The following is a 26520-nucleotide window of genomic DNA, read 5'->3' on the forward strand; positions in this document are numbered from 1 at the left end:
TTGACTAATTTTTCCATTGTCTGTTCATTTGCTTTAAGTTTTTTTTCCAATCTCTCCTGCTGTATGGAATTGTTATGTATCTCATCTTCCACAGCACCAAGTCTATTCTCATCTCCTGATACCCTGTCCCAGAACTTATCCATTTTGTCATTCACTTCGTTTACTGACTTTTTCAGGCCTGTTAGTTGACAAGTTATTTGGAGTTTTGTGATTTTTTTCTTCATATTTTCTTGGTTCTTATTAGTGTTCTGTTCAACTTGATCCATGGTTTCTTTGAGTTCATTGAGGATCTTCCATATTGCTAGTCTAAAGTCCTTATCTGAGAGGTTGATTAGATGTTTGGTTGTTATCTGATCATCAGAATCATCATCTTCATTCTCTATGTCTGATGCTGGCCTGCGCTGTTTCCCTATTGTCATACTTGTATTGTGGGTTTTTCTACGTGTTGTGGTTGTATTCATTGGCTATATGATGCAGGCGGCACACACTTCTGGCTCCGCCCTTTCTGGATGAGCCAACTTGCCTCTAAAGGAGGGGAGTCCTCCATGGATGAAGCCTCACACAGGATCAAATCTTGTGCTCGAGCACGCAGCAGAGAAGACAGTCTGGGGAGAAATGCTTGCTTCTGTGATCCAGCACAGTTCTTATTGTGATTTTTTCTTCTTGCTGCGATGGTGTTCTTTTCTTAGAAAGAGCGCACAGCTGCGTAGTGAAGCGGAGCTAAGTGCTCTGCTGGCGCCACTTTTTGGCCCACTCCCAAGAGGTTCATGCAAGAGGACAGTAGACAGACACACACAGGCAGCACTCACAGTTTTTCACAGTCGGGCCCCACTGGGCAGGCATAGTTTCATGGATTTTCCCAGCCTGGCATCACAAACAGGGGACCCGGCTTCTGCAAAGCCTAGCCAGTTTTCATGTTATGGAGTCCCACCCTGGAATTGGCCTCTGGGAGAGTGAGTTTTCTGGAGCCTCTTTTCAGCCTACTCCCAAGAGGTTCACGCAAGAGGACAGTAGACAGATACACAGGCAGCACTCACAGTTTTTCACAGTTCGGCCCCACTGGGCAGGCGTAGTTTCATCTAAGCTCAATTCTTACATGATAATTAAAATCATTATACTGTATAGGTAGATGCTTCATTCAGTGGACTCCTGTAATACCAACATTGTTTGATGACACTCTTTGTAGTAGGGTTTTGTTGGACCCCTTCATATTTTTGCATGATCTGTTATGAGATGTTTAGGGACTTATAACAAGATGCATTTTAATAGCACTGCTTAAGTTCAGTAGGTCAGGTTTTGCTAAACAGGACCCACACTTAAAATCTAACAAAATTTTAGTCAAGGTATTAGAGAAAATATCTTCATGTTTGACTTCTAGAATAATGTAAATGTTGGCAGAATTCAGAAATGTTGTTGTCTAGCAGAAATCCTTGTCTAACAAGGGCAAAGCTAATGAATAACAGAGTTTGATCAATAAAATAACTATGGGTTGCAATGAAGCATGTATGTTTAAATAAACTCTTCATATTTAAAACAAGTATTAGTGATTGAGTATAGTCACAGAAATTAATAATGAGTTTAATGTAATGAATAGAGTAATTTCTCCAGATGAACCCATTGGATTGGGATTTCAACCTTTCATTTTTCCAGAATAATTTATTGGCAATCTTCAAATAATATATTTATCATAACTTAAAAATAAAATTATTAAAATAAAATTTATTGTAATATATGTCTCATATTTGAAACCTTAAGAACATTTAGAGACATAATAATTCATTGTAGCATTTTTAAAATCCAAAATTTAAGAGGATAAAAACAGAACACAAGAACAAAAACTGTGATTAATTAAAATATGATATTCCTGACTTCAAGAAATAATAGTTTGAAATTATACAATTTTATTAAAACAGAACTGGTAAATATAGCTCAAATACTACAATTTAAATAAAAATAAAATTTTAAGAACATAAGAAAATTTTAATATTCTTATTATTTTTAAATGTTTTAAAATGATTGATGAGTAAAATTCAGGAGCTAAATAAATACATTTTTATAAAACTACAAAACAACAGAAAACCCATCATAAAATGCCAAAACTAGAAGATAAAGAACAAAAAATAATTCAGAGATGAAACTGATCAAACATAGCCTAAAGCCACTGTAGAAATTCCCGTTCTTTGTAAATAAATAAGAAATGCAATGGATAGACAGTTCCATAAATTTATATAGAGAAGTTGTATATATATATAGCATTAAAAATAATATAAAGTACAGAGGATGAAAAAATCTAACCAATGTATACAAACTTTAAATTCTGAAAGTTCTAGGGCCCGGCCGAATTGGTGGCTGAAGCAGTAAGGCATCTGCCTTGCCAGTGCTAACCTAGGATGGACCTCTGTTCGATTCCCCAGTGTCCCATATGGTCCTCCAAGCCAGGAGTGATTTCTGAGCTCATAGCTAGGAGTAACCCCTGAGTGTCACCCAGTGTGGCCCAATAAACAAAAAACAAAAACCAAATCATCATCATCATCATCATCATCATCATCATCATCATCTTGAAAGTTCTTCCATCCAAAATACCTAAGCTTTTCTTGACAGCTGAAACAAATAAGAACATTGAATCAGTCTTTTTAGTATGTTGTTTTTAGGTGACATTTATCAAATAACACGGATTAATAATAGTCATAATAAAGTCCCAGAAATGCATTTTTAATGTACACATAGCTACCTTTTTGAAATAGTGTTGGGGAATATTGCTATTTTCTGAAAGCAATCATGTTTTTAATATTTTAACAGAAGAGTGGTGCACTGTCACTCTAATTCTCTGCTTTGATCTTTCTCACTAATGTTAGGGACACATTCTCACACATTCTGTTCTTTCAGTAACCTGCACATATGACGAATCCTCTGTCCGCAAAGGGATTTAACATAATCTATCAAAGAATAGCTTAAGAATTCCTTTGAAGAATAATGCAGGCATGGATTTTTTTTTACTTTTCCTCTGTCTTATTTTAGTTCACTTCCACTTGATAGGAAGTATTGAGGACGAACCAAATATGCATATTAAAATATCTGAAGCAGCATTTTTGAAATTAGTAATGATATTTGAATTGAGTATCATATATCATACTGAGTATATGTAAAAATCATAATCTAGTAAAATCAAATAATACATTAAATAATAATCAATTTTTAATCTGTTTTAGGGATTGACTTGCTCTGAATACTTTCTAGTGAGAAACTATTAAAAACTACAAAAATTCCATCAAATGCTATTTGATTAGACATAAAAAAAGAAGTCCAAATAAAGATTGACAGGAAATAAAACTCAAAATCAAATTAAGCATCTATGGAAGGGCCAGAGTGTTAGTGCAAAAGATAAATCTTTGCCTTGCAAGCGGCTGACCCAGTTTCAATCCCTGGCATCCTACCGTATTTTCCTGCGTATAAGACGACCCCTAATTTTGCAGTTAAAACATAGGTTTAGGCCTATATTCGCTGCATCAGACAGAAAGTTCCTGTGCTGCAACTGTATGTACCACAGTGAGCCAATCACAACAAGCAAAGGTCCAAAGGTTAGACTGTAATAGAGTTCCTCTCTGACTCTGGCCAATCTGAGCAGGCTTTTTACAGTGTAGATTCAGGTCCAGAACATTGTCTAATTTGCATGCATAAAAAGCCTGCTTGGATTGGCTGAGTTAGAGAGGCGGTCAGAGCAACCTTGCAGTGATTGGTCCCTTATCATAGGCACCTTTTCTGGCAATTCCCTGGTGGCGTCAGTTAATCTCCCCCACTACATGAACCAAACAACACCCCATCCTCGGACCCTAGCTCTGAACCACAAACACAGTTAGCTGGGTTTTGCCAGAAATGGCCCCCGGATCTCCTGAGTACTGTTTGGGAGCCCCAAGAAAGAGATTTGGAAACTGCGGCCTGCTTTTTTTTTGTTGTTTCATTTAGCAGCATATTGAAACATTTTTCAGGATATACTCGGTGAATAAGACTACCCCAATTTTGGGTTGATTTTTTTTTTGTTTGTTTCAAAAGTAGTCTTATATGTTGGAAAATACGGTATATAATCCTCCAAGCCTGTCAGAAGTAATTTCTAAATGCAGAGGTAAGATAACCCCTGATAGCAGCTTGGTCTGGCCCAAAAGCAAAAAAATAAAAAAAATCTATGGCAGCATATTCATCAATTTTTTCTAATTTACAGAAATAATGATAACAAGTTGATTTTTTTTGTTTGTTTGTTTTGGGTCCATATCCAGCAGTGCTTGGGGCTTAATTCTGGCTCTTTGCTTAGGAATTACTTCTGGTGGGGTTGTGAGACTAGCTGGGGCATTGGGGTTAAAACCCAGTTTGGTCATGTTGAAAGTATATATGCTCCATGCTCTATTATAGCTTTGAACCCAAATGAACCGATTCTTTATGCAAAAAGAAATAGCTCAAAGATAAAATTTAATATTTCTTTACCATTCACAGTAGCTAAAATAAGAGCAGGAATAAACTAGGCAATGATACAAAGAATGATAATTCAATCCTCAAATCAGAATCACTTGATTGATTAGAGTCTTATAATGAGTTATAAAACCTTTCATTTCTAGGTCACCAGTCCAAACACCACCAAGATTAGTTGTGACTAAAAGCGTTGAATCTGACAGGTATGAAGCGACCCATGAGAATTTGTTAGTGGCTCATTTCAAGTTCTGAAAGTCAAATAGCCATATCTCAAATCCATGTTCATGACAGTTATTAATTCAATGCATCAACTTTTAATAAATAGTCTTTTTGAATTAACCATTTGACACCCAAAAAGGAAAATCACATGAGACATTATAATACAAATGAATACACACACCTCTATATGATTTATTTGCATTTGAATAATAATTGTGTGTCTTTTAATATAAAAATAATCAAATCAAATTAAATAGAACAAATGAAATTTTAAAGTATTTGATGAATATTTCCATTAGTTTTTTATTATATGCTGTGTTTAGGAGAAAGTAGTGTTAAGTTTACCTCCATTTTCTTTAGCTAAGAATATCAGGGCAAGCTAAGAATCTTGACATATCCATTTAACCTTTGCTTTGTATCTAAAAGCTGAACATTTATCAACCTTCATAGCCTTGGCTTTTTGAATAGCTTCGAGTGAGCATCTGTATTCAAACATATGCTGCGGATAACTACTAAGATATTTTAGCCAGTTTGACTTAGCAGCTGTTCTGTAAAAGTGAGATGAGTAATTTAATAAGCATCTCTCCTTGACTCCAACACTGTTCCCTCAGTGTATGCCAACCTTAGCCAGAAATACAGCCTAAAAAGGGTTCACTGCTAGCGAGACAAAGACAGAATAATGATTTATGCAGAGGACCATCTTCCAGGCGCTGACAAGCACTCACTGTCCCACACAAGTCATCACTACTGATCTAAAGAGAACAGATGGCTTTGCACACACCACTAACAAAGAATTCTGCACAGATAGCTTGAAACTTTGCTACTTTTCTTAACACTTCTTGTCAAACCAAGTAATAAAAAGAACTTTTCCAAACACAAAGCAGACTAGCCTTCATAGAAAAATATAAATTAAGTCAAAATCTATTTTAATAAATAAAAGAAGACTGAAGAGATGAAAATAAAGGTAAACTGCTTTCCTTGCATGCAATATCTTGTATTTGATCCACAACCTCGAATGAAGTTTGAGTCTATCAAGAATGATTCCTGGGTCAGAGAGATAGCATGGAGGGAAGATGTTTGCCTTTCATGCAGAAGGTCATTGGTTCAAATCCTGACATCCCAAATCTCATATGTTCCCCCGTGCCTGCCAGGAGCAATTTCTGAGCATGGAGCAGGAGTAACCCCTGAGCACTGCTGGGTGTGACCCCCCCCAAAACAAAACAAAAAGAATGATTCCTGAGAACAGTGAAGAGTAAGCCCTAATACTTGGTTGTGGCTCAAAAACCAAAAATGAAAAATAAATATGAATATGGATAAACAGCCTTTTCCCCTGTTTAAACAAATAAATCTAATATGAAATATTCTAATATGTAAACAGACAAATATTTTGATGTATCTAAAATACTGAGTATAAATCTATCAACTTAATAGAGTCAATTAAATATTGTACACACTGTTTATTCATTAGCAAAAGTGATTAAAAAGTGGTTAAATTGCCTCTTGGTTGTATCCCTTAGAAAACATTTTTGAAAGAGAAAGTATAAACATACTGATTAATAAACATTTTATAGTTTGTTAAAATCACATGCAATATTCAAAACGTGTACCCCTAGCAGTACCTAACAAATCATGTCTGTTAGATTGTGCCAATATGTTCTAGTTTTATGATTATTTAAGGCAAATTCAGAATAATAGCTCTTATAACACATTCTAATAGTTATAGGTATTTTACTTTAAAAATGTGTAAATACCAATAAGGACCAATTGTTTTTATGTGTTTTTATTTTCTTTTACTATTGTTTATTATGGCTTGCAATAACTTTACTATTTGTGCTTTAGGCATACAATGCTACTATAGCACACTTACCACCAAAGTTAAGTGTCCTTGTCATTATATTCAGGTTCCTTCTAAGCATCATAAGTCTCGTTGGAAAAGGTTGAAATCCTTTTATAGGTATTTCTAAGGTTTCTGTATTACAAAGTCAAAAAGCAGAGTAGACTTTATACCTATATTTAAAACTGTGACATTTGCTAGTTTGCAGTTATAGCCATCCTATGTTCTACTCCCTTACTCTGCAACATATTGTACATATAACGTTAGCATTGTCATCCTCAAAGAAATATAGACATTTAGATACTTAACAATATCAATTAAATAAATCTATATTTTAGCAAGATACCCAGGACATTTTCATGTACATTACTTTTTTGGAAGCACTTTGCTAGTCCAAGGTTACTTGATGTTTATTCTACACCAGAAGAATCTGTGAAGCTTTAGATAACTAGTCATGATTAAATAGTGTACCAGGTTAAATATGTCTGTGTACACAAGTGTAAAGTGTATGGTCTATGGTGCTATCTTTTAAAATTATAATCTGCTGTATTTTTCCATGTGCACAAGTCATCATGTAGGACATAGCTAAAAATTATAGTCATTGGACAATTCCAACAAAGGTACTCAATGTTAGTATTTGAAACATCAATTTTTTTTAGGAAATCATGAGACACATTTTAGGTAAAATTTCATTTTCATTGAACAGTAAACTCTAAATGATTTCTATTCATTGCCTATGCATAAAAATAAAAAAGCAGAAATTTAAAACTTTTGAACCACAGATTCATCTATCATACTGTTTATTAAGTCCATTATTTCATCAATATATAAAAAGTTGTTTTTCTTCTTTCTATCAGTGTCTATCTGTAGGCCAATATAAAGCAAGCACATAGAAAACTTTATGAAACTGTCTAAGGGAGCTTGCTAGCAAATAAACCAAAACAGATCTAAATAAAGATTAAACATTGAAAACAGCAAGGAAAACAGAAGAGCACTGAAATAAGTTTAAAAGAAAAACAGAAATGACTTGATGTGTGATTATAAATATATAGTGTAAATTTATAGCAGTTAAAGCTGGGATACTTAAAAATGCCTGCCTCATCTGCTATAGACACAATTCCATGTTAGCTAAAACTATTCATAAAGAATTAAATAAATTATAGAAGATTTTAATTCTAGGATATTGATGGAAATAACATATTTTAAATATGCGAATTGCTCCCTGTGGATACACATATATGCATGCACATATGTGTATAGAAATATGTGTATAAAATCGGGAACAGAAATAAACAGCCCAAGCAATTATATATAATAGCCTTTAATATATGTGAAAACACATTATAATTCAGAAATTTTTAACCTCCATTAGAAGAATATAAAACTAAAAATTACATTAGGCAGCTGTTAATCCTAGTTGAAAACTCTTCTTATGGAAAAGGAAGTAAGTGATTTTCAGCACTCTGGTGTTGCTGAAATCTTCCAGAGCAGAGCTTATTTTCAGTCTTGACATCTTCAAGAGTCCTGCCATCACCTCTTCAAGGTAATAATAGAATGTCTCATCACCTGGAGCCTTCACTGACCTGCTCTTCATTTCATAGCAACACCTTGATTCCAGAAGTAGCATTTTCCCTTCCTGTGTCCTATGCAATATTTGGTGATCTAATTTATGATTGTAAACTGATCCTTACTTGGTATGAATGTTCCTTCTGGCAGATAAGCTGAAGGAAGTATAGTCACATCTGAGTGGGCTAGTTCAGACAAATTGCTGACAAGGGTCTCCCAGTCCCTGTTGCAATACAAGTCATGTAGAAGCTGACAAAGCTTTCCAACCCGAGAATTTATTTATTCCCTTGTCAGGAAGTGTTGATTTAGCACAGAACCAAACTTCCTCATGTATTGTTCAATAGGTTTGAGTCACAAGATAGAAAGCTGATGGTGAGTGAACTCCCAAAGCTAGGGTTTAGGTGATGTATTTGTGACAGAAAAGTCCCTTGGTGTTTAGAGTTAAGTAACCTTTAAATAGTAGACAAAAGTATAGTGATAAATTCCAAAGATCTAGTAAATATATATGATGCCCAGTCTTTCTTTTAATAATGCAAAAAAGAATACAAATTAAATTAGGCATAATGATGACCCTGGTGTATAAAAAGGGATATTTATTCATAACAATAACTAAATGGAAATATAAAAATTAGCAACACAGGAAAATAGAATATTTGTGATTATTGTCAACTGTATTTATTTCCTTATGATAATTTGTGGAAGTTGACTATGTTTTATTCAATATTATATGATTTCTAAAACTGAACATTGTGTTTGGGCAGTTAAAGCTTATTGAATATTTATAGAATAGGATATCCTCTTATTTTATTAATATGGATTGTGTTCTAGCTTCAAACAGGTCCTTCAAGCAAATTGTTATGCTTATTATCTCTATACTTTAAGAAAGCTTAGTGAATTTAAGTCTTTGACATTTTGTAGAAGTTGCAGAGTTTAGTTTTACGGAGAGTGACAATATTATACTTGATCCTATCATTAATGATGCTGGTTCTCAATTTACTCACCAAAAGAGAACAAGGTACCTGAGTCCTCAAACAACATTTAATCAGCTGCCAGACTGGCTGGATCTCCTTGACAACTTGAATTTTAATATTCATTTTTCTTGCAGGGAAATACAATCCTTTTTATATGGTAACTATAGATAAATTCCAGTACTCTCAGAAGGTACTAGCTCACAATGAAGATATAAACTGAAAGTAAAACATAGAAACCAGTAACAAAATGAAGTAGTTAATAAAATAAGAGGACAAAATGAGAGATAAAATAATATGTAGAAACATATTTGGTCATATACTTCACTTTGAAATTGCTGTTAAAACAGCTGTAATGAATACTAATATTTTTACTTACATATTTCATAATATTTGTCATTCTGTATATATTTTGTACAAAATATAGACTTTGGCAAAAACATGTTTGAAATCTGTCAGGGTTGATTATTTTTTACTTCCTGCTATATTACCATGTTTTTAAAAATGGTATCCCAATCAGAGCTCTAATCATGTTCACAAATGCAGTTCCCATGTTCAAAATGGGCTTTTCTTTTTATCCTTTTTTAATAATAATAGTGTTTTGGACACACCCAGTGACGCTCAGGGGATACTCCTGGCTATGTGCTCAGAAATTGCTCCTGGCTTTGGGGACCATATGGGACGCGCTGGGGGAATCCGATCGAACCGAGGTTCGTCCTAGGCTAGCACGGGCAAGACAGATGCCTTACCTGCCCCATTCTTTTCTTTTCTTTTCTTTTCTTTTCTTTTCTTTTCTTTTCTTTTCTTTTCTTTTCTTTTCTTTTCTTTTCTTTTCTTTTCTTTTCTTTTCTTTTCTTTTCTTTTTTTTCTTTTCTTTTCTTTTCTTTTTTCTTTACTTACTCTTATCTTGAATGAGTTGTAAACCAAACCTCTAAAATTCTATCCAGAGACACAAATCTGACCTAACTTTAGATAATCCAGGTGGTATTTTTGGTTGATATCCTTAGGGATTTTTGTAGCAAGTGTTGGGTACCCTCCCTTCATATCTGCCTTTTATGGGAGACTTGACAGCTGAGTATATGACTCATAGTATCAGTAATAATGTTTCAGATTTCTGGACAATTTTATTTGGATAATGCAGTCATCCCTATAAGATAACACATATTGGGGCCAGAGCAGTGGCACAGGCGGTAAGAAGTTTGCCTTCATGCTCTAACCTAAGACTGACCTTTGTTCATCCCCTGGCTTCCCATGTGGTCCCCCAGGACAAGGGCAATTTCTGAGCACACAGCCAGGAGTAAATCCTGAGGGTCACCGGGTATGGCCCAAATTGATCAAAACACAAATTTAACCAAATGGACAACTAGCAACAAGAGTTTACTAAACCTTTTTCATTGGAGGTTCAATAAATTTCACAAATGTACTTTGGTATTATGTTTTCTTCTTTCTTTTTCCTTAAACTTTCTTCTCTACTTTTTCTTTCTGTTTATGTTTTTTTCTATTTTTCAATAACTTTATTTACTTTCTGAAAATAAATTCATTACAATTGATATCAACTATGTAAATAAATAAACATAATTATAAATAAATATTTATTTATAATTTAATAAGTTTATTTTAAAATCGTAAATACATTTTTAAAATTGTAGCTCACAGGGTCAGAGTGATAGCACAGCAGTAAGGCATTTGCCTTGGACTCAGCCAATCTGGGACAGACCTGGGTTCTATCCCCGGCATCCCATCTGGTCCCCTGAGCCTGCCAGGTGCGATTTCTGAGTGAAGAGCAAGGAATTATCTCAGAGAGTTCCCAGGTATGGCCCAAAAATTAAAACTAAAAATAAATAAAAATAAATGGTAGCCTAATTAAAATTATTCTACTTGAAAAGTCAGTACATATTCTTTGAATAAATAATATGATTAAAATATTAGGTGAAATTTAAGTCTGTACACCATTCTAAATAGCATAATAAATGGTATGGTATTAAATTTGCTAATTAAAATGTCTAATTTTGACATAATTAAATGAAAAAATTTGTATTAGTAAGGAGAACAACTTTGTTAGCAGGAAAATGACAAGAGTAAATGGAAATTGACACAGATGATGGGATAGGCATTGTGAACTGTCTTCTTGAAACAATAAATAGTTTTGTAAACCACATATCTTGAAAACTAAAAAAATATATTTAAATTTAAAATGATATCTACATCCCTCGATCTCAAATATAACAGTATATGTTTGTACGTAAGTTAAATATTCCTATTTTACTTTTTAATGTATGCTGGTATATGGTTAGAATTTTTCTAATGATCCCAGAATATTTTAAAATATGTCATTGTGGAACCAAAAAGAAAGTACAATGAGTTTCATGCCTAGACTTTGTGGTTGTGAGTTTGATACCAGGTATCACTAATGATTCCCCTGAGCATATTTTTGAGTAATCCCTGGACACAGAGCCAAAATAATGAAACAAAGTCAAATTTGGCCCCTCAAAACAATATGAACCCAATAGACAGATACTTTTGCTATTTTCATTGCTAGTTTGGTATTCTTAAGTATGTATATCTCTTATATTTTACTACTCAACCGTCACCACAGAGGAAGCAAAGTTAAACTTTGATGTTATTTCCTATGTGGAGGCTTTGGTTAAGGTATTTTGTGTATGAAGAGAAATTAGTAGAAAAAATTACTTTAAATATGTCTCATGTTAATGACACAATAACTAGCATATTCAGTCATGTGGAATATCAATTTACTAATATATTTTCTTTAAAGGTCACTTGTACTAGAAAATAATTAAATGCTTTGACAATAAGTTAATCAGCATTCATAATTTTAAAAAATAACTGCTTAACATCATGGTCAGTTACCTTATGAAAGCCATAGGCACTCAGTTCATAAGCTATGTTAAGTCTATCAATTTTCTTTCCCTGTAATCTCAGAGGGCTGAATCAATTATATATTGCAGGGAGGGCATTTACCTTGCACATGGCTGAATTTAGTTGGATCCATGACATCCAAGATGATCCTCCAAGCCAGCTAGGAGGAGTGATTCCAGAGGGTGGAGCAGGGAAGCAACTGCTGAGTATAGCCCAAAAAACAAAACCACAACAAAATAATTACTCATGCCATTGCTTGGGGGATCATATGAAATGCCAGAACTTAAGCTAGTTAGCCACATGCAAGGCACGTACACTACCATTCTACTACTGCCCTGGCACCTTTCGGAAATTGTTAAATAGACCCAGGTTGTTCTATAGGTTATTGAACTACATAGTGTATGTTTTAATGTTTAAATTTTCTATTGAGAAAGAGAAATCAAATGTGTTTTTTCTTCATTTTTATCAAATGGGAAAATCATCAAGTTCATGTAATATAATCAAATCAGTTCATCAAACCCGTTTTAAAAATCACTTTCAAGTATAAAATCAGTAAATGTTCATTTACAAAGTTTAAAAAAATGTTTAAAAACATAAACATGACTCTTGAAACTACACTCTTCCAAATTTTATTTTCTAAATCAGTTGGGTAAGTGTTTTACACAGAATATTTTTCAGTAATGTGTGTGTCAGTTCCATCCCTTTACCTACAAAGGAGAAACACATATCATTCCTCCTTCAGACTCTCTTCCAAAAATTGTTTAAACATTGTTTAAGTTTGGGGGTGAGGGAGAAGGGAGCAATAGCACAGTGGGTAGGGAATTGTCTTGCACTAAGCAGCAGATCTGAAGCTTGATCCCTTGGATTAATATTGGTCCCATGAGCCTGAGCAGGAGTAATTTCTGAACAGCGAGCCAGGAGCACCTGAGCATTGCCAGATGCAGTAGTAATAGTAATAGTAATAATAATAATAAATACAAACAAGATAAAATGAATAACATAATTAGAGATTTTTTGTTGTTGTTTTTAGTTTGTTTGGGGACCACACCTAGTGACGCTCAGGAGTTAGTCCTGGCTATGCACTCAGAATTCGGGTCTGGCTCGGGGAACCACATGGGACACTGGGGATTTAACCCTTGAACCCAGTTTTGTCCTGGATCAGCCGTCTGCAAGACAAACACCCTAATGCAGTGCTATCACTCCGGCCCCATAACTAGAGTTCTTAAATATCAAAGAGCATTGAGGTTGCTCTAGTTGTTAATCTTCTATTGTGTAATTTTCAAATAGACTAGTTTCCTAGATCCCTAAAACTGACCTGAAACAATATTGAAGCAAAATATGTTTACGGTGATTCATAGGGGTTTATGTCCAATTAATTAAATATTAATTAAATATTTTATAATTATGATGCCAAATAGGAGCATGTTGGAAATGATTAAGTAAATAAAAATCTGCCATCAAAATATTATGCCTGATATTGATTTAACCTATGTGCCTTTCCTTCATAAAATAATATAAAGTTAATTTTAAGAAAGTTTCCTAGCCCAAAGCAGATTGAATGATTTTTTATATCTTATACGACTTTATCATAGTCACATTTATAAATTTTCCAATCAAATTACATTTGAAATTATTTCTTTTTTCTATAGAACATTGACTGAAATTATTAACTTTTAGTATAATTTAACACTTGGAAATGAATGGACCTCAGTCAATTCCTTCCACAAAAGTGCAATGTATTTTGACTAATTGGATGTCCAATTTATTGGATGAAATCTGACTATTTTTCAAATTAATGCCAGTATAAAAATTAAATGATCCTAATAAGTAAATTATATCCTAATATAAGTTGATAATTTTATTTAAAATTTTATCTAAGGGTTATAAAACATCATGTTCTGATCAATATACTCAGTTTAATATCATACAAATTCTTTTAACTATAAGCTAATTACTATCAATGTTTTCCTTCTCCTTTTTTCCTTAAACAAATAAGCAAAGGAAATGACTTTTTCAGGCTTTCCCTTAGTTATTAATAAAATTAACAATAGTGAAATGCCTTAAATTATAGCATTTAAGTATAATTTAACCTCCTTCCTCTAAATGTTGATGAAATGAGTCCCACTCATCTCTTTACGGGATGACTTATTCTCTCTTAGAATATTATTTTAACTCACACAATAGAGTGCTCTTTTAATGTTGTAAGTTCCACTGAGATCACTACTTCTCACCAGGCTGAAGCAAGCATCCTGAGATTGGGTGGGTGTGAACATTGATTTTTCTTGAACTGGCAGCTGAAGTCAGCTTTTAATTTTCTTACTTTGATCTTTTATTATTAGAATATAATCCAATCTCCTGTGAGGTTCAGGTCGGCCAGAAGGTTTTAAGAGCTAAGTTACACCGAAAGTGCAAAGCACTGAGTTATTTTATCTGAGAGCTTGTGGTTGATGCAATTTAAATTTAAATCAAGCTTAGAGAAGTGCCTATGTGTTCCTGTTGCCTTAGTTTAAGGAGGGGAGTGTGGCATTCATTCAGTATTATCCAGCAACTCTTCATTGGGGAGGTAATGAAAAGTTTTCAAGAATCCCAAAAGAGACACACAACTTAAATACAATGATCCTTTCCCATTTATGAAAGTATGAAAGGCACATATAAGCTATTGGGAATTTGAAAATAAAAATAAATTTAAGTTAGATATTCAAATTTCTGAAGTTGCTTCAACTTAAAAGCAAAAAGAATTTTTCTAAAGGAATTGCTCATGCTATGTGCATGAATTTCAAGAGATAGTTTTAACAACTCTAAGTGGCCACATATTACCAAGAAAAGAAATGATACAATTTGTACAGATATTTATACAAATCTCCTCAAAAGAGCCTACTTACCTCTTCACTCTTCAAATAACTTTCATCTTTTTATTACTTAGATGACCCACAATTGTCGAACAACAAAAACTGTGCCCAGGTATAAATCATAGAACTAATCCTTTATGCAGAAGGTAGGAACTCCCAAAAGGAAGGCAGTCCAAAATCCAAAAAAAAAAAAAAAAAGAAAGAAAGAAAGAAAGAAAGAAAGAAAGAAAGAAAGAAAGAAAGAAAGAAAGAAAGAAAGAAAGAAAGAAAGAAAGAAAGAAAGAAAGAAAGAAAGAAAGAAAGAAAGAAAGAAAGAAAGAAAGAAAGAAAGAAAGAAAGAAAGAAAGAAAGAAAGAAAGAAAGAAAGAAAGAAAGAAAGAAAGAAAGAAAGAAAAAGAAAGAAAAATAAAATCCATATCAACTCAGAAGGGTTTGTTTGTGGACATCCATGAGAGAAGAAGGTTTTGGTATCACCATAAGAAAAAATTTGGGGCCGGGCGGTGGCGCTAAAGGTAAGGTGCCTGCCTTGCCTGCGCTAACCTTGGACGGACCTCGGTTCGATCCCCCGGTGTCCCATATGGTCCCCCAAGCCAGGAGCAACTTCTGAGCACATAGCCAGGAGTAACCCCTGAGCGTTACTGGGTGTGGCCCAAAAACCAAAAAAAAAAAAAAGAAAAAAATTAAAAGCATTCTCATATGCTTTAATTGTGTATGCATGTAGCCCTGATGGATTCAGCACTATGTTGCACATAGAAAATTATATACTTGTAAGAGTTTAGGAAATCATATATTACAAAGGAGTGGTCTGTATGTCTTTGATTGTCTTAGTCAAATGATTTGCTCATATTATATTCAAGTCTTCTCAATAATCTCCAACATGGATGAAGGATTGAGTATACCTTGTGAGAGAAAGCAATTTTTTTCTCTCTAGAAAGTCTCAGAATATTGGCCTCCTGTTCTTGTTACTTTATCATAAACTACAGATAATTCACAGAATGCTCATCTACTAGTTTAGCTATAAGTGTTTGATCAGATAATCCATGCAAATGTTCTTTGTATGGCCAAGCACTGTATATAATATATGACTACTCAGTTAATGATAAATAATGAACAGTATTTGAGGGACTACCAGTTCATATTGCTAAATGTATGAGTATTCATATCTCACATATCATGAGAACTAATACATTGACCGTTTTTGAAATTTGGTGGTAATATCTACTCTTGATCAGAGGTTTAAGCTCTTTATATCAGAATATTCACGATAAATACCAAAGATCATTAATTACATAATAATAAAAACAGATAGTCAAAAAGTAGAACCCAAATTAGTGCTGAATATAGGTCCATTTAATTTAAGAAAAAAACAGAGGATTGAGAGATAGCACAAGGATGCATGCCTTATATATGCCTCCCCCAAGTTTGATCTCTGGCTCCATATCACTTCCTGAGCAACTCAAGACATAACCTAGGAGTCCTATGATAGCACCAGGATGAGCATATCTATTCTTAATACAGAAGGGTAGTACAAGCAGTACTGTGTATCCGTTAGCCATATCATTGAATTGCTAGGTATCTCAGGGACTGATAACTGAACCTCCTAAACACTGCATTAGGAAACCTTTGCCAAACAAAAGGCACTTGATAACGTTATCTGTGTATCATCCAGGTCTCTCTAATTGTTTATTTTTATCAATTAACTCAATATTTATTGGATAAAATTTTTCATATAAAGACATATAATCTTGTCATACTCAATATTAAATAATACTTGGTTCCAGGTGACTTACTAAGTCACATAGAAAGCAGTGTTCATCATAAAGATGTATTGTTATAACAACTGTGAATGTTTTATATGTTTTGTCAGACAACCCTTTGGACTACCCTACTAGCGAGGTGACTTTTATAAAAAATTTTTTTCCATTTATAAATTTATGGACACTTAGGTTATTTCTATTCTTTCACTAAAAAAGTTGACAAAGAGGAAAAATGTTTGATAGCTGGGGTCAGGGGTGTACTATAGCATATAAGCCTATACTTTAATGTCAGAAATTGATGAGGGGCTGGAGTAATTGCATAGGGGGTAGTGTTTTTGATTTTTATGCAGCCAATCTGGAATTGATCTCTAGCATTCCAGATAGTACCCCAAGCATATCAATAGTAATTTCTGATTGCAGAGCCAGGAGTAACCACTGAGCACTGCCAAGTGTGTTCAGCCCCTCCCCCCAAAATAAATTAATGAAATGTATTCTTACATACATAGAAAAAATTAAAAAATGTCCAAAATATTGTAGCATTTGCTTTGTCATGGAATCTATTATATATTAAACAATCTATTAGTATATATATTATACAATTATATGAATATTTTGACCAAATTAAATATTGTAATTATCAATAACATATATTCCCTGAGAAAAATATCCATTTTCTTAGTTTATATGTATGAAATTAAATCATAACTAGAGAATATATTTAAAGGTTTGTTTGCAAAATGTTAATCTCAAATTTTATCAAACATAGTACTATTTAAATTACTAAGAATAAATAGCTACACATTCCCAATGTTTGATAGAGTACACAAGAAAATGATATTCTCTAAATAAATTGTCTGCACTTAATCTTGAAAATAGAACTGGTATACCAGACCTCATGTGTTTTCATATAACTAATATAATCTCATTTCGTTTTACTGAAATTGAAAAAAATACAACTGCATAGAAAGTATCTTTGCTTTTCTTTTCAGCCATAACAAATTTGAGTGAACATAACATTCAAGCTGTTTAGTGGTGATTTCTTCTCATGCCATGGTGAATAAAGTACATTTCATTGTGATCTGAGTAAAATTTCATGGGGTGAAACTTATTATACAATAAACATACAGACTGAATTTTGGAAAATGTTTTTTAAGTTTCATAGCTTTGGTATATTAGACAGTTTATAAAATTGCAATAGAAAAATTTACTTATGATTTTACACTTATCTTACAGAACTGTTAGATTGTGAAAGAATGTTACATATGTTTACCATAAAATATACCTTTGTAAAGTTATGTTAGATAATATTCTTATTTCAGTTTCCAAAGTAGAATGAAACCCAACTATGAACATTGCTTTAATAACAGTGCTTAAAGAACTTATTACTAAAAAAAAAAGTAAGACAATAATACTATGTTTACTATATCATTTGTCTCAGACTATTTTTCACATATGATACATTAAAATCTCCCCAGGGCTAGAGAGATCTTATGGGGGAGTTAGGAACTAATAATCCACGCACCCAATTCCATTTTGTTCTCAGCACTGTGTATGGTTCCAAGGCACTGTATATATATTCCCTGAGTCGACCGACAGGAGTAAACTGGAACAAAGGCAGGAAGAATCCTATGCTTTTGCACCAAAAAGAAATTTTTTCATACAGTACAAATGTATGCTATAGTTACTATTATTTTGTGTATATGTATGGTGTCCAAAGTGGAACACAGAACTTTTTACAGACTAGGACAATTAGTCTACCTTTGAGTTTTAAACAACTTCCTAGTCTACATTTAAATTATTGTAATAACAAAGGATAATTACTTGGACAACTATACTAGAACTTTTAGCAATTTAGAATGAAAAATAAATAACTACATTTTATGTAAAATATTATAGAATATCATTGAAGGACAGATGAATAGTTTAATAAATAGTTCTTGATATATATGAACTAATTTTTTTTTCGTTTGTAGTTCAAGTTTTCTGGAAAATCATCAAATAACTCTTATTTTATGCAATTAGGTTGCTGTTATTTCAGTCAATAAACTGGAACACAACGATGTATGGCAGTATACAATATTCATTCTAGTGAATGACATATAATAGTCAAATTCTAAAATTGATATAATTTTATTTTAATTGTAAATGTTCTCAAAATCTAGAAATATCTTTACTAAATAGCATTATAAATACAATAATGTTATATTATGTGATAATAAAAAACTCAGAAAATATTTAAAGTAGCAGTATAGACAATGCCACAAATCTTCTATTAAGATATATTACATAAATTTAATGATGGCTTTTGGGATAAACAATAACTAATTCCAAATCAATCCTTGCATTGATGGCCATTTTTGCTTAGAATTCCACACCTTAAAATAATTTCTCAGAACTTCTTTGATCATTGTAGATTTAAACATTTGTAGAATATAGGTCACTTGTCTTATGAAATATTTGTCAATTTTAGTTTATCTGATATTTCTCATGATTCAATTCTTGTTATGAATTTGGGGCAGAAATATCAGCAATAATAATGGGTTATCCCAGTCATTTCATCACATTTCTGTGAATCTTCAGTGTGATTACTTGATTAAGATTGTGTGAAGATCAAACAAATGAAGCATTACTCTATTTTTTCATAATTAATAATGCATTTAAAAAGAAACACTGTGTATATCCCAATACACATCTTAATTGACATACTAGTTTTGTCATTGAATTATTAAGATGATGATTTCTAAATTAGGGCATATCATTTTAATCATTTTAGCTGCACATTTTTCTCGGTTTTGGGGCTAACCCTGGAGTGGTTTACAACTTATTCCTGACTATGCAGTCAGGGATAATTCCTGAGTAGCCTAAGTTTATACCCAGGCCACCTGAGTGCCCTACCCAATGTTCTCTCGCTCTGGCATCTTCCTTTTCACGTTTTACATTTTATTTTTTGAGGAAGAATATTTTCTCCATTTATAATAACAGGGTATATTTGCATCAACCTATGAAAGTACTGAACTTCTTACTTCACACTTAAATAATTTCCTTATTTTATTATCATTTTTTTGGTTTGGGAGTTACAGGCAGGGATTTTGTACTCCACTACTGAGGTCTACGATTGAGGATCATTCCCAGAAGTTTTAGGGGACTGTGTAGTACTGAGGAAAATATTTAGCACTCCTGCATATAAAATATACATTCAATCTATAAAGCTAATCCATGGACCCTGAAACTTAAAATATTTTCTTTTGAAAAAATTATATTCTGGGGGCCAGCGCAGTGGCGCTAGAAGTAAGGTGTCTGCATTGCCAGCGCTGGCCTAGGACGGACCATGGTTCGATCCCTCGGAGTCCCATATGGTCCCCCCCAAGCCAGAAGCGACTTCTGAGTGCATAGCCAGGAGTAACCCCAGAGCGTCACCAGTTGTGCCCCCCCCAAAATGATATTCTGGAAATTATTACAGCCTGCATAGAATTTGTGTGCATCTTGATGAACTGAGTGAGTAGGTGAAAGATCAATACTGGATCATCACTTACATATAGAGTTCAATAGATGGAAAACCTGAGAACTGTGAGAGAACTGAAAACTCACATGGTAAACAGAAAGGGGAAAAATGGACATTAGGCCAGTTGTGAAATGTTACTGACCTTCTGTAGCTTATAAAATAGCATCACACTAAAAAAACAAAAAAACAAAACCAAAACCAAAGAGTATTATGGAAACCAGTTCAAACCATGTTACAATAAAAAAATAATAAAGTTTAAAGCTGTTTAAGGAGACACAAGAATGAGACTTTAATTCATTAAAAAAAAGAAATAGATTTTAGGGCCAGAGTGGTTAGCACAGTTGCCTTACACGCAGCCAACCCGAGACAGAACCGGCTATAATCTGCAGCATTTCATATGGTCCCCAGAGCCTAAAAGGAGAGATTTCTGAGCACAGAGTGAGGCATAAGCCCTGTGCAGTGCTGAATGTGGCCCAAACCCCCCAAAAAAATTATATTTCTAAGGATAAATGACTATATATCTCTACCTTATAAGATATACCAGAGGGATGCATTCACTATATCGTAGAAATTTCTAAATATTCTTTAAATAGTTAATAATTTTATAGATATTTTAGTGATCCAAATCATAGATCTCCAATACTAACTTCACTGTTGCATTATTTCATTGAATTTAATAGCTATGATAACTTTTTAAAAAATAGTTATAAACAACTTTCCTTTAATAAATGTATGATACTATATATTTTATTTCACCATGGAAAATTATTTTTTAGCTCAGTCAAATTGTTATAAAAAAGTTGTATAAAACCATTATAAATTTTATATCTCAATGAATCGTTAGATAATTAGCAGTAAATGACTACACCATCAAACTTGAATATCTACAAAATAAAACTAAAAACCTAACTATGGAGATATAACTAAAATTAACCAATTGTGTAAACTTTTAAAGTTCTTTATTTTGCCACCTTATTCATTTTGACCTTTAAATTTATTGTGTTTAATTATTTTTTAAAATATTCAAATACATTCATACTAAAATGTGAAATCCTAGCATTTTTGAATTATAGAAATGTAAAAGGATATTTTAGGTAAAAATTTATTGTCTATTAAGAAAAACTGGGAAACAAATGCTAAATTCTAGGTCATATTACAGCAAAATTCTAAAGTGGACACTATGTTATTATATTGCCAAGTGTTTTTATTTAATTTAATACCATGGTTACAAGGTATTCATAATACGTTTTTATTTCCTCACAGATAAAGTTGTTCATGATTGAGATACAATTATATAATGTATAACAACAACCTTCACCAGTGTGCATTTCCTGCCACCAATGTCAACAGTTTCCCTCTCACCCTCCATGATGCCCTCTTCTCTTCCACCCACATTCTCCCACCTGCCTCTGGAACAGGAATATTGCTTCACTCTCTCTTTCTCTTTCTCCCTTTCACACTCTATCCCTATTTCTCGCTCTCACCCCTATTTCTTTATTTTGTGACATTCTGGTTTATACTATTGCAAATGAAGGGATGCCATGAATCTCCTTTCCATATAAGACCTTCTCTACTCTAATTGCATTCTCTGTTCATTATGGCAAGCTACCTATCAGAAAATAGTTCTCCTGATTTTCATCTATATTGTCTTTGGATATCATCTCCACAGTCTTCTATTCTCCTTATATCTCAGTGATGAGTGAGATTATCCTATGTTTATCTTCTCCTTATGATATATTTTGCTCAGAATAATATGCTCTATGTACATCCATGCATAAGCAAAATTCAACAGTTTATTTTTTTCTAACAGCCTCATAGTAATTCCATAAACAGTATAACACAGTTTATTTAGCCATTCATTTCTTGTCAGGTACCTGTGGTTTGCTTCCAGATTCTGGCTATTGTGAATAGTGCTGTAATGAACATAGGAGTTTATTTTTGTATTGTGCTTTTGTGTTCCTAGGGCATAATGCTAGGAGTGGTTTTTGGTAGATCATATGGTAGCTCAATTTCCAGTTTTTTGAGGATATTCATATTGTTTTTGAAAGCATGGGCTAGATGGCATTCCCACCAGCAGTGAATTAGTGAATTAGTTCCTTTTTCTCCACATCTCCACCAGTACTAATTGTTCTTCTTTTTTTTTTTGGGGGGGGGGTCAACCCAGCAGCACTCAAGGGTTACTCCTGGCTCTACACTCAAAAATCTCCCCTTGGCAGGCTCGGGAGACCATATGGGATGCTGGGATTCCAACTACCATCCTTGTGTATGCAAGGCAAGTGCCTTACCTCCATGCTCCTACCTCTCCAGCCCCAATTGTTCTTTTTTTGTGATGTGTGTCTGTCTCTTGGTGTTAAATGGTACCTCACTGTTGTTTTGATTTGCATCTCTGTCTCCCTGATGATTAGTGATGTGGAGCATTTTTCATGTGTCTTTTGGCCATATGTATTTCTTTTGTGTGTGTGTGTGTGTGTGTGTGTGTGTGTGTGGACACACTCGGTAATGCTCAGGGGATACTCCTGGCTATGCTCTCAGAAATTGTTCCTGGCTTGGGGGACCATATGGGACGCCCAGGAGATTTGAACTGTCTGTCCTAGGTTGTGTGGGCAAGACATTTAGATGCTTTACAACTTGCGTCACTTCTCCATCCCCATGTATTTTATTCTTTTGAGGAAGTGAATGCTTATTTATTATCCCCATTATTAAATGGGGGATGTTGAATGGTGGATTATGTGTGAGTTCCACAATACCCAGCACAGGAGAGGGATTCCCATGTCCCCCGTCTGTATAGAACAAGAGATGCAGGTCTGGTTGCAAATCTGAGGCAGAAAATAATTCACAGGTATAACAGGCCAGAAAATCACACCGAATGCTGTCCATCCACAAGCCAGTGGGTCCAACATAAGGAACCACGAGCCAAGATGTCAGCTACTTATCCATGTCTTTTGAGTAGTCTTTATTGGGATAAACAAAGCACACCCTTAATAGGAGGAGAAAAAGCCAGATGTGGAGGCAACGGGGGGGGGGGGGGGGAATATCTTTTTAACATGAAAACCAAAAGAATTATTTGAGAGACATATAATTAGAAGACAATATGAGGACCAATGCAAAGGCCTCTATCAACAGGGGTACAATTGTGAAGAGAGTGGGTTGTTTTTTTTATGTCTTCTTCTCTTCATTATTTGTGTATAAAAAAGCCATGAATTTTAAATGTTAATTTTTTTCATTTTTTATATCTTTATTTAAGCACCATGATTACAAACACGTTTGTAGTTGGGTGTCAGTCATAAAAAAGACACCCCTTTTCACCAGTGCAAATTCCCACCACCAATGCCCTTTTTCTCTCTCTTTCCCCACTCCCTGCCTGTATCTGAGACATGCATTCTACTTCTCTCACTAATCAACATTGTCATGGTAGTTCTTAGTGCAGCCATTTCTCTAACTGCACCCCTCTTTGTGGTGAGCTTCATATTGTGAGCCAGTCCTCTGGTCCTCATCTCTATTGTCTCTGGGCATTATTACAATGACTTTTATCTTTCTTTTTTTCCCATTTCTTTCAGAATCTCATGTTTCATGGCATAGTGTTTCTCTAAGTAGTCTCTGATCACCCTTTGTATCACCATATTATCTGTAGTAATCTCCCCTTTTCATTCTAATCCAGTTTATTTTTCTCTCTCTTCCTTTCTTTGTGAGTTTTTCTAGTGGTTTATTAATCATGTTTATTTTTTCAAAGAACCAACTTTTGCTTTTGTTGATCTTTCAGGTTGTTTTTGGGTTTCCACTTCATTAATTTCTGCATGAAGCATTATTATTTTAGTCTGCCTACTTATTTTGGGTTGATTTTGTTGATTGTTTTCTAATTTTATAAGCTGTATCAAGCTATTTATGTAGGCCACTTCATCCTTTCTGATGTATACTTGCAATTTTGATTTGAGCCTGTGTTTGTTCTGATTACTCAGATGTGTTTTTTGTAGGTAGCAGAATGTTGGATTCAGCTTTTTGATTCATTTGGACACGCTGTGTCTCTTAACATGTTTATTTGGCCCATTGATGTTGAGGAGGTAATTGTCATGGATTTTAGAGCCATCTTTGTAGAAGTTTTGTGTATCTTTAGGTCTGTCTTGTTTGAAAGTAGACCTAATTGTTTAACTTTTAAGGCTGGTTTTGAGTCTATAAAGTTTCTGAGTTACTGTGTATCTGTGAAGCTATGTATATACTTCCTTCAAAACTAAAAGTGAGTCTGTCTGGGTGCAGTATTCTAGTGAAACATTCATTTCCTTGAGTTTTGCCACTGTATCCCACCACTGCCTTCTGGCCTTAAAAGTTTCTTATGGCAGGTCTGCTGTAAATCTTAAGGATGCTCCTTTGAATCTCATTTCCTTTTAAATCTTTCTGATTTTAGTATTCTATCCCTATCTGTGGGATTCATCATTGTGACACATCATTGTGTCTTGAGGTGCTTTTCTTTTGGACTCTTTTATCTGTTATCCTATGGGCATGCAGGATTTGGTTGCATTCAGTCTTTAGCTCTGGAAGTTTATCTGAAATGATGTCCTTGACTGTTTATTCTTCCTGAGGATATTCTACTTGGATATTTATGACTCTAATGTTTCTTATTTGTTTCTGTTGAGTTTATCAAACACTTTTATATTTTTTGTTTTTGTTTCTGTTTGTTTGTTTTTTGGTTTCTGGGTCACACTCAGCTGTGCTTAAGGATTACTCCTGACTCTATGTTCAGAAATTGCTCCTGGCAGGCTGTGGGGACCACATGGGATGCTGGGATTCAAACCACTGTCCTCCTGTATGCAAGGCAAATGCCCTACCTTTATGCTATCTCTCTGGCCCCTAATTTTTTTTCACTTCATCTCTAACCTACTTGCTTTTAGTGTTGAGCTATTTAATTTTAGGTATTAAAGATAATTTTCTGTGCCTTTTTGTAATTCACTTCTTTTTCAGTGCATGATTATCTGAGAATGAAGTCAATAAAATTTGTATCCTTTTAATTTTATGAAGGTGTGTTTTATGGCCCAGTATGTAGTCTCTCTTGAAGAATGTTTCAATTACATTTGAGAATGTGCATTCAGCTATACACACATAATATATATGTATGTATATATTTATATCCACTCTCTTCCATTCTTCCTTCAGAGCCTCTGCATCATTGTTTAATTTCAGTCTGGTTGACATATAAAGGTATGACAGGATGGTATTGCAGTGTCCATTTTTATTGTGCTGTTATTGATATCTTTTTTAAAGTCTGTTAACAATTATTTTACATATTTTAATGGCCTCTCATTGGGTGCATATATATTTAAAAGTGTGATTTCTTCCTGTCATAAATATTCCTTGGTTATTAAGAAATGCCCCAATTATATCTAATATAACATTTTACGCTTAAAGTCTGCATTGTCTGATATTATTTTGGCCAGCCCAGCCTTTTTAAGGGAATTGTTTGCTTGAATAATTTTCATCCAACCTTTGGCTTTGTGTCTATGTTTTCTTTGACTTTCAGATGTGTTTCTTGCAAGCAGCAGAATGTTGGATTTAAAATTTTGAACCATTTTCTATTCTATGTGTACTTATTGGTGCATTTAGTCCATTGATATTGAGAACGATGATTGTCATGGGATTAAGTGTCATTTTATTGTAAAAGTTTGTTGTGTTGGGGCTAGAGCTTTACCACAGCATTAGGGCATTTGCCTTGCATACATCTGGACCTGGGTTCGATCCTCAGCATCCAATATGATTTCTGTCAAGCCTGCTAGGAGCGATTTCTGAGTTCAGAGTATGGAGTAAATGCTAAGCACTGTCGGATGTGGCACAAAGACACACACACACACACAACAAACAAAAAATCAAACAAACAAACAAAACCCATGTTGGTTATGTCATTGGTTCTGCCTTAATTTAGAGTAAACCATTCAACTCTTCTTTTCTGATTATCTTTGAGTCTTTAAAATTTTTAAACTATTTTTTATCCGTGAAGCTATGTATCCTTCCATCAAACCTGAAGGAAAATCTTACTGGCTGACTTATCCTTGGTGAAGCATTCATTAAATTCAGTTTTGTCACTATATCCCACCACTTCTTTTGGGCCTTGAGAGTTGCTGATGATAAATCTGCTGTTAATCTTAAGCTTGCCTTTTTGTATATAATTTTCCTTTTTGATCATGCTGCTTTCAGCATCCTATCACTATTTGTGGTTTTTATCATTGTGACTATTATGTGCATTTTGTTGCTTTACTTTGAATCTCTTTTAGCTAGTATACTTTGGACATGAAGAAGATGGTTGTGTTCACGCATTAATTCTGGGAATTTCTCAATAATGATATCCTTGACTGTTGATTCTCATTGGGGTTTTCTTCCTGGGTCTCTGAGGCCCTGATGATTTTTATGTTGTTTCTATTGAGTTTATCTCAGAGTTTTCTTTTTGTCAGTTCACTTTCTTTTTATAGTCTCTTTTATTGTACAGAGGTGTTATGCAGCTCAT

General features: G+C 33.9%; 1 pseudogene; it reads left to right on the forward strand.

Annotated features, from left to right (window-relative positions):
- LOC126025829 (microtubule-associated protein RP/EB family member 2-like) overlaps positions 1 to 26520 on the forward strand; it is a 74010-nt pseudogene that overhangs the window by 44791 nt on the left and 2699 nt on the right.

Source organism: Suncus etruscus, chromosome 13 (genome assembly GCF_024139225.1).
Source record: "Suncus etruscus isolate mSunEtr1 chromosome 13, mSunEtr1.pri.cur, whole genome shotgun sequence".
NCBI lineage: Eukaryota > Metazoa > Chordata > Mammalia > Eulipotyphla > Soricidae > Suncus > Suncus etruscus.